Source organism: Drosophila kikkawai, chromosome 3L (assembly GCF_030179895.1).
Source record: "Drosophila kikkawai strain 14028-0561.14 chromosome 3L, DkikHiC1v2, whole genome shotgun sequence".
Classification (NCBI taxonomy): Eukaryota; Metazoa; Arthropoda; class Insecta; order Diptera; family Drosophilidae; genus Drosophila; species Drosophila kikkawai.
The window spans coordinates 9617856-9631240 of NC_091730.1; the positions used below are offsets into that span (position 1 = coordinate 9617856).

General features: G+C 39.4%; 1 protein-coding gene across 1 annotated transcript in view; it reads left to right on the forward strand.

Moving 5' to 3' along the window:
- DCX-EMAP (Doublecortin-domain-containing echinoderm-microtubule-associated protein) overlaps nucleotides 1-13385 on the forward strand; it is a 55056-nt gene that overhangs the window by 29150 nt on the left and 12521 nt on the right. The window lies entirely within an intron of this gene.

Below are 13385 nucleotides of genomic sequence, written 5' to 3' on the forward strand. Positions count from 1 at the left end.
TAATGAGGCAAAAAGTGTCAAATTTGCATGCAAAATATGTCTAGATGGCATTTACAATATTCCATCTCTGTATATTATTTTCGATGGCATGCAATTGCACCAAATTAATTGCATGGCATGTGGTGGCGGTGGCTCACAAAAAAAGGAGGGAAAACCACAACCCAAACGAAGCTCTGAAAATGCACAAGGACAAACACGGATTCAACAGTGAAAATTGTGGGAAAGTGAACTTAATTTGGGTGGAAAATAAAATTTAAAAGAAATTTTAAAGGAACTTATATTTAGATTGAGTTTAGCTTCAGTTTAAATTATTTAAATAAGGGGGATTGTATATTACTGACTTGCAAGTTAATTTATTTACATTTTAGAATATATTTAGTAACCTGCACTAAATATTTCTATAGCTTAAAATCACTTAATATCAATTCCCATTCGTTATACTCCCTCCTCACTGTACCTGGGCTTCACTCTGAGCTATCTCCTTTATTCCGAAATCGGACAGTCAGTGCAAACTCCATGGGCACACACATAAAACTCAACCTAAGTAGGGTATAAATATTTGCAATGCAAAATGCTGACTCGACCTAAGCGAATGAGGATGGTCTGAATGTGTGAGAAGGAGTGGCAAGGACGCTCCGGCGCTGTGTCCGAGGATCCTGAGATTCGCCTTGTGTGGGGTAATAAGCGGGTGTACGTAAGACCCATGGAATTCTTAGTTGGGTGTGAGACTGCTCTGCCACTGCTGCACACTCATAAACAGAGGCAGACGCGGCCACAGACACAGAAACAGATGCAGACACAGACAGATGCACGGGCCAAGGCACATGCAACAGGGAACTGCCACTTACGCACAGGACACGCACACACCACGACAATGGCATAATATATTGGTGTCTAACGCAGACACGACCAAATGGCCGACTTGGAGCACAAGGACATCGGGAGAGGGATAGTGGGAGAACGAGAGCAGCATAAGGATGACAGGGCATGAAGGAAAAGGAGTGTGGCAAGGCATCTTGGCAGCACTTTGCGGATGCAATGCACTTGAAGAAAACATTTTTTAAAGGTTAAATACAACAATATTTCAAAAAAAAATATAAATAGAAAAATAATTATAGACACAAATCAGCAGCATTTCGGACGGTTGAGTTGGAGAAGCTTCTTTAACTAAGATAATGCTATTTCAATATCAACTTTAAATATTTTTTAAAGATTTTTAATGTTTCCTAATTTTCTTTGATATATTTTCCAATGTTTCTTTAACTTAACAAGTTACCTATATAATTTGTATAATAATTTCTAATATATTCTATTTTCTATAATATTTTTTTCCCGTGTGCAGTTCATAGCTACAGTTCGGGTTACAGTTACCATACGTGTTACTGCGGGGGTGCCAGTGCCCCGGAAAAGGGGGAAAATGGGAAATGCGAGATGCGAGATGGAAAGGCTGGCGGTGTTAGCTGCCCCCGTTAGTTGCTAGTTGCATGTTGAAATGTCGTCTGTCAGACATGATGAAAATAATGGAGCAGAAAATGTCACTGGCTATGCTAAGGACACATCTGATATGCGAATGTGTGTGTGCAAAGGCCTCCCCCTCTTCACCCTCTAGCTATCCAGCCTCAGCATATCTGTGACCAGGTCCGATTCGCACCACCCACTGACCACCCACCTCCCCTTTCAGGCGAAACGTCAAGGCTGTGTTGGCCATTGCTTTTGGCATGATGATTTAGTAAGGCTGACATTCCAGCGCGTTTCGGTAGCGCTCATTAACGTCTCCCGTTCCCCGGCACGATAATGCAATTATACATCTCCCCCCCACACACACCTCTAAAGTCCCAGGGAAAACCCCGCCCCATTTTCGCCTCTTCCATAAGAAAAGAAAATATATATTCAACGTTCATCAACAATTTGTCAGCGAGAGTGGCAACAAAAAAGAAACATTTTCTTGTATTGTAAGTCGAAGCAATTTGCATAACGTTTAACGGTCGGACGGGAAAATAACAAAATATGCCAAGCAAGTAATTAAATTCAAATCAGTTTTGTGCTTTTGTAACGGTATTTCCACCCACATCCTATTTAGGGGGTGTGGCCGGAAATGGGAGAGATTGAGTGGGGGCGGCGGAAAAACTGCTGCGTTGTCCAAATGATTGAAAAATTTATGGGATGCAGTCTGGCAAGTGACATTTATATTAATTTATTGACACTGCGTGACTTCGGTGGCCAAGGGCACACAATTCTAAGGATATTGAATATTAAGCTCATAAAATAAGGCAAAACCACTACCTTACATGTAGGCACAGAGAGAAAATTAGAGTAGAAAGAGATAACATAACAAAGTTCTAGGAAAAGTAAAGCTTAAACTTTGGAAAACAGTTGAAAATATTTCTAAGATTTTTGGAAACTGAAATTAGTCAAATTTTAATTAAAAAATCTGATTATGCAAGTTTTTCCATTAGATAAATATTTAAATATTGATTAATTTTCAAATTATAGTAAAACCTTTTCTCAAAGTATTTAAAATTAAAATTTAAACAGAAACAGTTACTTAAATTGTATAAAAATAAATCCCAGTTATTTTCCTCCATGCATCCACACACTTTCTAGATCCTTGAAAGGTTATTGCCGTTCTCCCCAAAAGGGATTGTAAATTAAAGTCGAGAAAAAGGGGTCGGCAAACCTTGGCAAAAAGAGCGACCATAGCACGTGCCATAATCATTAACAAAAACTTGTCAAATGCAATAAATCTTTATGCATTTTTTCGTCCAACTAAAGACCTCCATTAAAAAGCAAAAGGAGACGGAAAAGCAAGTAAAAGCCGAGCTGAGCCTGAGCTGACGTGGCCATTAATAAACCGCGCACATGTAGGAAATAATTAAAATTATACCCCAACCCTCGCTTCACCCATCCTCCGAGTAGACGCACAAACAAACATTTTATAAATCATAAAAAATTATGTATTATATGCGTGTGCTGGAGAGAAATAAAAAAATATAAGAAAAAGGAGCCCAAGACCACACAAAAGGGGTTACCGAACAATGGCTGGAAGAAAGGACTCAAGAAGGAAGCGGCCGCAAAGGAGGCTCGTTTCATGCATGGGAATAATTAAGCTATAAACCTCGACCTCTTTTCTTCGGCCCGCTTCACTTGTGAGCTTGAAATATTTACACCTAAAACTAATAATAAATGCCCAACAAATTATTTATGCACGAAGACTCGTCGCTGAAAATGGCGACGATAAGTCAGCCCCCCCAGCCGCCCAACTTCCGTCGCCGGCGACCCCGTCATGACCTAACCTTGCCCATAATGTTTACTAATAATAATACAAGCAAGGGCCAAGGGATCCGAACGGGGAGAAAAAAGCACAATAAAAATAATAAAGACTTGTAGGAGTCGATGGCAGCTCAAAAATGCCAGCCAAGCAGTAAAATGCCGGGGCCAAACTATTTAAATCAAAAACTTCCCAACGTCCAGCATCGGGAAAGAGCTGAGGAATTTCCACACAGCAGCGGAAAAGCTGGACAGCAGCACAAAAAAAAAATATATAATATATATATGTATGTGTGTGTGTTTGTATAAAAAAAATAAAGAGAAAAAAATTATGCAAAAGGCAGAGGAAACAAAGGCAAAGGAAAATGCGCGATGGCAGGGCGGCGCTGAAAGGAAATTGCGAGTATTATTACGACTTTTATTAATTTTACCGCGCCCGCAACCACCGCATGGCGGCACACTTTTTGTACCATTTTGCGTTTTGGCCAACTGCGGTTTTCGGCCGTGTCCAGTTGAAGTTTCTCACTAAAGAACTTTGCACGCACCGGAGCGGAGGCAACTTTCGCGGACAATATTTTTTTGTGTCGCTCTGTCGTTTTTGTTGGTGAGATTTTCCTTGCGCCTGATTTATGTATGAGCGGGCAAAACTTTAAATTGTGTGCAGTGTGGCAGTAATCATTCTTGCGACGTCCGAAAATCGGTAAACTTTTATTAACAAGTTGAGCCCCAGCGAAGGGGCGGGCACTGTGCCCCAGACATGACAGCAACAATAGAAATTGAAAATGCGAAAATACGAAAATATACGATATATGGCCCCCAGGCAGCAAACAATTCCCGGGAAAACTATGCAACAAACACAGACCTATACGCTTATGGGAAAATTCTTTGGGGGCGGTGCTTGGGGGGACAAGTGTTCGGGGGACAGTGCGAGGGATGTCAACGCATGGCCGAAAATGTGAATTATTCTGGCCGATTGTGTGGCTTTTATGAAAATATTTCGAATTCCCCCCATTCGGGAAAAAGGCAACGCCGCCAGTGGCTAGTATTTCCACCTCTTTTATGTGCCCACAGTGAATATGAAAAACTCTAGTGGGAGAGGGAGTAAAAATAATTAATTTAACACAATTACCAGTTGTAAATATATGTCACAAAAATAATTAAGATTAGTTCAAAACGAAATGTGGAATTTATTTGAAGGAAAAAAATAATTAAATAAATATAATATAATATAAAAAAAAGTTTCAAGGCTATTTAAAGTAATGGAGAAAATTTGATAAAATTATAAACATGACAGCTTCAACAAAATCAATTTTAATTGACAGAAAACTCTTTCAAAAAATGCTTTAAAAAAATTTCTAAAAATTAAATCTTTAGCTTGTGTTTAACAATTAAACATTTGCAATACTTTTTGAGATATTTTAAACAAATAAAATATCAACAAATCGATTATAAAATATTCTTTATATTATACATTTTATCTTAAACTAAGCTTCATCCTTATGAGGCACGACTGTACTGTTTAAAACTCCCCAGAGAGACTGTCTGTTCAGCAATATTGTTGTTAACTTTTCAGAAATTTTGCACCACTGTCTGAACATTTACCTGGTAAAACGGTTTCACCTTTGGCTGCCAACTCACACTCCACTCCGTCCGCAAATATGACAGTCGTTAAGGTTGAACAAACTTTTCCCACCATGGTGGTGGTGGTCACAGATCAAACATCGAGTTTCCACTTAAAAGTTGTGTGCGCAGTCAATCACATTTGGGCCCACTGTCCACAGTCCGGACAATCACTGACCGGAGTCGCGCACAATGGCTGAAAATTGCAGTTTCATGTGCCATGGATCCAACTATCCGGCATCTGAACTTGTATCTATGTATCTATCAATTTCGGCGAGTTTTCATTTTCATTTTCGGTTCATTGTCCACGTTGAACACGCTTTTGTTATTGTTTTATGCCATAGAATGGCCATCAAATGTATCTGTATCTGTAGCTGTATCGGTGACGGAGTCACAGTCTTTGTGTTGGTGAGTTTATCCATCGAAGCACAACAGTAACAGAATGTCCTGGGTCCTGGAGTCCTGCGACGGCGGCGGCGGCGGCGGGGGTGTATTTATTTTCATAGCCATGTTTGTGACACAATTGATTGGAAAAACATAAACATCAGATCGAGTGTGCGGGAGCTCGGTGTGTGCGGAGTGTGTGCGTCTAATACATGTCCAAGTTGAGTTGATTGTCATGTCAAATTTGCGGTGCTAGGGGTTCGGATTAGAAAATTCTATTTATAAACATCAGGAGCCGGAGACGGGAGAAGCAGATCGCTCTCACCTGGCCTCGAAATTGATGACTGCCGGCTGGCTAGATGGCGAGCGTAGCAAAATCAATTTAATTCAATTAAAGTCAAAGCAAGCCAACACACAACTAAGACGATTTATTTCGACACGCTCCGAGAAACGAGAACCGAAAGCCAACAAGCACAAATGGCCAAAAAGGTCGAGCTAACAAAATTAATCTTGGCTCTCTCGCCTTGAAGATAAATGTGAGGTAAACAGAGTCGGCCTTAAATGCGGCGTTTATGCTATGGATTTCGGGAAATATCTGTGGAATAAATATGGTCTCAGGATTAGAAATACAAATTAAGTAGAAATAATTGTATTTTTATAACCTGAGAATAGTAATTTTTTCAAAATTGCATATTTCTAGCCAGCTTTAGCATAATCTCTAAAAATATACCTAAAAAATAATTAAATTAAAGTAAATCTTTACAATTGAAATTTGAATTTAGTTATATTTAATCAAACCACTCAGCATGACTTATGCTTTTTGGCATAAACGCAGCATCACACTCATACGCCCTGTTGCCCATCCCCAGAAGCAGGCAACACATAATTGCGGTGTCGCACATTTAGCATTTTCCGAGAGCCTAACACAGAGAAAGCTTTTCGCTTTTCGAGTTTTCCGGCCAAAACTTGTTTGAACAACCGCATTAAATGCCGGACCAAGTGACAATGCCAGGCAAACACAGGCAGAGATGGAGAGCAAACAAAAGAGCATAAAATATTTAATAAGCAGCCCCAAAATCAGCATCCCCAGTGCCACATTTGGCCAATTCATTTGTGCAGCTGTCGGTGGCCACAAACAAATATGGCAACGGAAATGACCGCAGGCAGGCGGCAGCAATCGGAATATGCAGGCAAATGCCTAGGTCGTTGTTTTTTTCCCGGTGCATGCTAATTATTTCCATAATTTTGCCAAACGAAGGACGAGTGACCGACCGGGTGAGCGGCCGCCCAAAAATCAATGGCCAATAACTGGCCAAGAAAAAACAAAAAATAATAGAAACGAAACCAAGCCACGTATTTCATGCGTTTTCATTCACAAACCAAACTTGGCGATGGGAAAATTGGAAAAGGCATAGTGAAGTATTACCCCTAGGCCACCATATCAAAGGCAAATACTAGAGCAAAAGGAAAGGAAAACAACGCCATAAGAAAAGCGGGGAAAGTGTGAGAAAATGAGAGAGCTGGCGCGTGCTTGGAGCCAGTGAAATTCAAATACAACCGACATGGTAATAAATATCCATATAAGCCACTTCAAAGTGAAAAGCAATAAGCTAAACTACCACATCAACTTGGCCAAGAACGGACCTGAATTTCCACCACCCCAGCTCCCACCTGCCGCAAAACTATACAACAACAACACAAAGCCGAAAGCGGGCCAACACCGATACCAACACCAATACCAGTGCCATAACAAACACAAACACAAATACCAATGCTTTCTTGGCAAAATGTGAATGTGTGAGAGAGAGTGCCAAAGGCGGAGAGCGAAAGTGGCCGTCTCAGAGGGCAAAGGCAGCAGCAAACAAGAACCACAACCAAAAACGAAAACAAAGCAACAACAAAAGCTGTGCTTGGCGAGGAAAAGCGGGGAAAACCCAGGCGCTTTCCTTTTGAGACGACTATTTTGCAAGTGAAAGTTATATGGCTCCTTTGGCACGCACACCAGTCCAGTCCAGGATATGTACATGTTTGGGCCATGCATACTTCATTTTGTGATTTAGCAGGGATAGAGTTGGGCATTTTTTTTTTTACCGGGGGAAAAACTACAACTAGTTCGAAAGGTAAAAAGGGATTTTTTAAAAATATTTAACTTGCTTATTATTAATTATAGCTGTGGCTAAATGAAGTACTTCATCCTTTAAACTCTACAGATCAATCTCAGAGATCTTTTAAAATCTTATAAGATCTTAGAGGTATATGGGTGTTACCTTTATTTAAATATTTCTTATAGTAAATACCTTAAGGTATTGTTTTTCAAACTTTATAGTAGTAGTCTCCTTCCATTAAAGACTCCAAAACACTAACAATCAACGAGTGTCTTCACAATAGTCTTGAGTTTCAACCACAAGTGTCCTTAATTATCTCAAAAGCCTGGGGACTCAAAAACCCACTCGAACTAGTTCCACGAGTGCCATATAATCCCGGGCATCTCTGCCCGACAAGGTGTGGATGTTTGCCCTCTGATGGATATGCAATATGGGCCCGGCTATAACTCGTTATTGGCCCACGGCCCAAGCGTTGGCCAATAGCTCATGCAGCAAATGTTTCTCTTAAGGCAAACAAATCAGCGGCGCGGCTCGGAGCCCGAGAATTGGGCTTAGACACACACTAACTCACTCCGGTGGCAAATACAGGCTAATAACCGAAGCCGGGCAGTCAGGCATGGGGATATGTGTGTGCGTTTGAGGGGATTTTTGGCGCGCAATTTCAGCGACGCCTTGTTGATTCACAACAGCAGCGCCGCACAGCGGCGAGCGGCGGAAGTACAAGTACACCGTAACAAAAAGGGGTTCAGAAAGCAGGCAGGCAACTAATGGCCGCGAAGTTTTTGAGATTGACGGCCCTGATTTGGCCAAACAATAAATAAATACAAGTACGAGTGCGAAGTATACAAGAAATATGAGCACAAGTGAGCCAGTGCCAGTCCTCGTGAGTGAGAGACGGGCGCCGAGTTGCCAATTTGAATATTCTTTATGTACACGCTATAGATGTATATATGTGTGTGTGTGTGTTTATATATATGTATGAGCACTTAAAGCTGTGTGCGTGGTCACTCCGGCGACTGAGGATAGCGTAGCGGAACATAACGTATACGTAGCGTGGCCGCCGCCATACTTCAGCCGTTCATTCAGTTGCTCAGCGAACGCCAACGAAACCAAAACGACATGTGAACCGAGTTTGCCGGTGTGAAAAATTCGAATCATTATAGTCAGAGCCAAAGTCCTCTAGCCAACTCCTGGCACTACTGACTGGCATAAATCAACCTTAGCGAATTAACTAATTTAAAGTGCAATTAAATGTAAATGATTTCAATTAACTCATTTGCGCGCAGAAAATTACATTTATTTTGCACTCTTCGCTCGACGCTTTTTATACACGGCACGGTTATACGGACTTAATGCTGTGCGGCGGATAAAACTGCAACTGAATTAAAAGTGCCTCACACTCAACACTCACACTCACGCGCGGAAACGAGAAAGAAACTTTCGCTTAAATGTACATCGACGAGGATAGCGAGGAAAGTTCGCCCTTTGTGATGCTCTCATCGCCAACGAAGTCTTGGGTCAGTCCGCACAATGTAAACAAAGAGTCCGGAGACCGGGCTCCGCACTCCGGAGTCTGCAGTCCGGGACATCACATCACACACATCTCCCTGTACCCTGTATCCTGGTCCCTCTGCCTTCGCACACATCTCTTAATTTCACATTTCATTCTTTTTTGTTCCCTCGGCGGGAAATAGAGGAGCAGCAACGTGCGGGTGGTAAAAAAAAAAAGTTGGCAAAAAGTTTAAATGACTTTTGTTGTTTTTCTAAGTGTTTTTTAATGGTCTACGTGTGCTGGCCGCCGAATCTAGTCCTGTCCTGCCCTTCGTTGATATATGCTCAATTTTAAATATTTCTCTTTGCCTTCGACAGGCTGCTGGACAGCTGAGGCACTGAGATTTAAATTCTGTTTGTTATTCATCTTGGAAATGGAGTTCCTCTAGTTCCATAAGAGATTATTATTCAGTCTTAAAAAGATTGAAGAATTCTTTACTTAATTTATACTTGTTTTCTAAGTTAAAATGCTATACATTTATGTTTAGTCGGAAGCCTTGCTTTTCCAAATTTCAAATTCATAAATAATAATTTCATAATTTCCATATTTCTGCATTTTCCTCCGTGCACATTTTGTGTGTGTAGGACATGTGGCATGTGCCATGTCAGCACAAATTTATGCTCTGCCCGAAAAAGTTCACACAACGTTGAGTAGATGATATTTACATTAGCCACTAACTGGCTCTAAACTGCTGATTAAGTGAAATGCGTATATGTCCGAGAGTGTTCAGTCTGAAATTGGTAAACGAAATAAATTGAAATCGAAATAAAAGTACAACTATAAATTCTCCACTTTCTTATTCCTATTTAAATTTAAGAAAATAAAGCTAAAAACAATTTATTTATGGCCCCATCATAAATTTCCAAATGCTACCTTTTAAAGCTACCTTCAGCTTTTTTGCTATAATTTTTCATAATTTTGCCAAATCCCAAACTAATCCAAACAAAACCGCAAAAGGTGCGAAACAGTAAATATTACGTATACGTAATAGCACGTAAAATGGCCCGTAAATTTTAAACCCCATTTAACACGCCAGCGGAGGAGAGCTAGGAGAGAATCCCTGGGGTTCCTAGAACCAGCATAAATGTCAATATGTATTTATTTGTTTATCAGTTTATTGGGCAAACTATTTTATTTGTTTACGCCAAAACAAAAACCAATTTGAGCCGCCACTCCAGCCATAATAATCATAAAGATTACAGAGTGAGAGGCTCGACTCCCACCGCTTAAATATGCGTAAAATGCGGCATCTTAAGCTGCCACTCAGACGCTGCCCCAAAAAGGGGAGCTACCCCTGCTCCGTCCCTGAAGTTGGCTTCACTGAATTTTCTGCGAGGCTGCACGTCAAACGTAGAAAGGGCTTTGAAGTTGCGCTTAGATTTTGCTAGCCCCTTTGTATTGAATTGGTGGCCTCTCTTCCAACTTGCTTAAAGTTTAATTGAGCGCGTAATTTAAGCTTTTGCCGAGCAGAGACCCCGCTCTGTAGCATTCTGGTGCTTATATTAGTTGCTAAGTGGCAGGTCCAACCCCAGTTTTCACTAGCAGAGTCCCAAGGGGATGTCTCTCTCCCTACCACCCAGCCTAGGCCAATTTTAAAGTCATCCCTATCTAAAAAAAAAAATGTTACAACAAATAGAAAAAAAGCTCTTATAGCCACATAAATAAAACATAATACTGCCAATCAGGACTTTTATTTTAATGCATTTCTTTTTTAATGTGTGGCCAACAAATCCATCCTGTGGCAAAAACAATTTTTAATTAAAAACCAAGCTAAGTAAAGTTTGTTTAGTCAATAAATACCCTAAGTAAACTACTTAAAATAGGTTTAAATTACATAAATAATTGAGAGGAAAACCCATAAAAATTAAAGTAGCTTAGTTTGTATAATAAATTGAATTTTTAAATATTTTATTACTGTCTTTAAAAGAAATAAAAGGTACTTATAGACTTTACGACTTTCATTTCATTTATTTTGGCTTTATTTCTGGCTTTACGAGAACTAAAGTTATTTTAAATTATATATATAATGGCTTTAAAAATCGTAAAAATATATATAATAAAATTCAAAGATCAAGAGTATTTAAGTTGTAATAAATTCCCTTTCATTTTCCCATATAAATCCCTCTAAACTTTTCCCTAAAATTAAAATTGTTGCTTAAAAAAACAACCAACACATCCTATTTTAATTTGATAAGCCTTTAATAATTCGAAATGAGAAGGAAATCTCTCAAAAGCGATAATCGCATTACCGGCAATAATTATAAAATTTGATTAAATTCGGGGAATTAGCAAAGAAGCCATTACCATTACCATTACCATAAATGTGGCGGGCAAAGGCAATTGAAAATTCATGCCGACACTGTGCTTTTAATTTATTTACTTGTATTTCACTCAAAACACCGCAGGAGATGAGACAAATGAATTCATTTGGTATTTTAATAGGTGGCAAAAACGGTTTGTATTTTATATTATGTTTTGGCGGAATTTTAATTGATTTTTCGGCCAGAAGGAAGTGTCCGCCCCCTGACAGCACCAACAATCATTGACACGTGCACCCGGTTTTCCAGCTGCTTTTCCGGCTTTCCATTTGCACGAGAGCCAAATCTCCGAAAACACACACACACACACACGATGACGAGTGCGGCATATTTGAATTTCTGCATTTTTGTTGAATTTCAATTAAAAGCCTTGATTTTGATTGTAACCTTGTGCACATGCTGGGCCCGGGCCCAGAATTTCTACTAGGTTCAAGTGTCTGGGCCCCCCAAAAACATTATTGGGGTCAGTCAGAGGGTTTCGGTGTGGCTTTCAGGCACTGGGAAAATTATTTAGGTATTTTAAAAAAATATATGAGAGCACAGGATTTACAATATAATGGTTTTAAATTACATATTTTGAAGTATCTTAAAAATAAGGTGTTATTAAAGGTCATTAGGGATTGGTTAAATTATTTTAAAATTTTTCATAAATGGAAAAAACCGTTCAACAATTTTATAAACAATTTTTAAAAGTATTCCCTAATCTTTTATTTATTTAAAAAATCAGTTTTAAATAAAATAAAGCGATAAAAATGAATTAAGGCATTGCAAATAAATAGTTATGAAAGCGGTATCCATATTTAATACTCAATTCCTCTTTGAAGGATTCTATCATAAAAATAATAATCTTAAAAATATTTTAATAATCTCTCAAAGACACAATCCCTTTTTAAGTTCAATATTTCAATGACTTTACTTTCTTTCGCTGTGCACAAAGCAAATGTAAAATTGCCGGCTGAGGAATTGTGTTAAAAACGAATTTACATTAATTTCAGTTTCCACTTTTTGTTTCGTCCTGTGGCCCCTGTTTTCGGTTTACAATAATTGTATATCCCATCCACCTTTTGCCGTGGCAAAGGCAAAAGCCTGGGAAGCAATCGTAAAAGGAAGAGGAGCAGAGGGCAGAGAAAAGGAAAATTAAATTGAAAATCCATCGAAGCCGAATGTGGAATTAAAATTGAATTTTCACCTACGGATCAAACGAAAAGAGTCGACTCAGGAGGCAGGAAGACGAAAAACAATTAAAATTAAACAATTTATTTATTTTGAATTATGGCCCCGGCTTCTGTTTGTGGCAGCAAACTGAAATATATGGCAGACGGAAAAATAGGAAAAATGCATTTGTCAAATTGAATGTGAGCGAACAACTCAATTTAAAGGCTCTCTTGGCACTAGGGCTGCCTGCAAAAACTGCAAAAGTGCCACAAATATTTGTCAAAGGACTCTCTGGCAATGCAATCCCGGAATGAAAGTGGCATTTTCCCTCGGGGCGGCACTCGATGATTAGGCAAATGGAAAGCTTAGGGAAGCTGTACATATAGTAAATATCCTGGCTCTACCCCAATCATTAACCTCGTTGAACGTGAGTCGGGGAGCTTTGGGGGGTAGAGATTGGGCTGATAATTTATTCAGGCTGTGGGCCAACTAATCTCGCACTGTCAGTGACTCTAATCATTCAATGAGATAAAAGCAAATGCCAATACGCAGACTCACACATACTGAGACTTGCGGGAAAAGAAGACTTTTCCGATTTGCGGTTTTAGGAGTTCAAAGAAGTGAAGTTTAGGAATAGAGATGAGATCGTGACTAAATGTTGGAGAGAGAATTAAAGAGCCTAGGAAAACAGTTTTAATAATAATAATATTCCTTAAATCACTTTTTACTTATTTTACTCATGGTAACCCAGGAAAATTTTACATTTTCCCAGCTTGTATTCCCTAATTATCTCTTAACATTTACCCAATTATCTAAATTAATTTATAATACCCCCTCAACCCTCAACTCCAACCCATCTTTGAGTGGATTGTCAGCTCTCTTACATGACTTATCCCAGCTCATCTTTTCCATTATAAGCTTGAATATCTTATGCCAAAGTCGCCCTCACGCTGCCATCACCCAAAAGTCGAGAATGTTTGATGC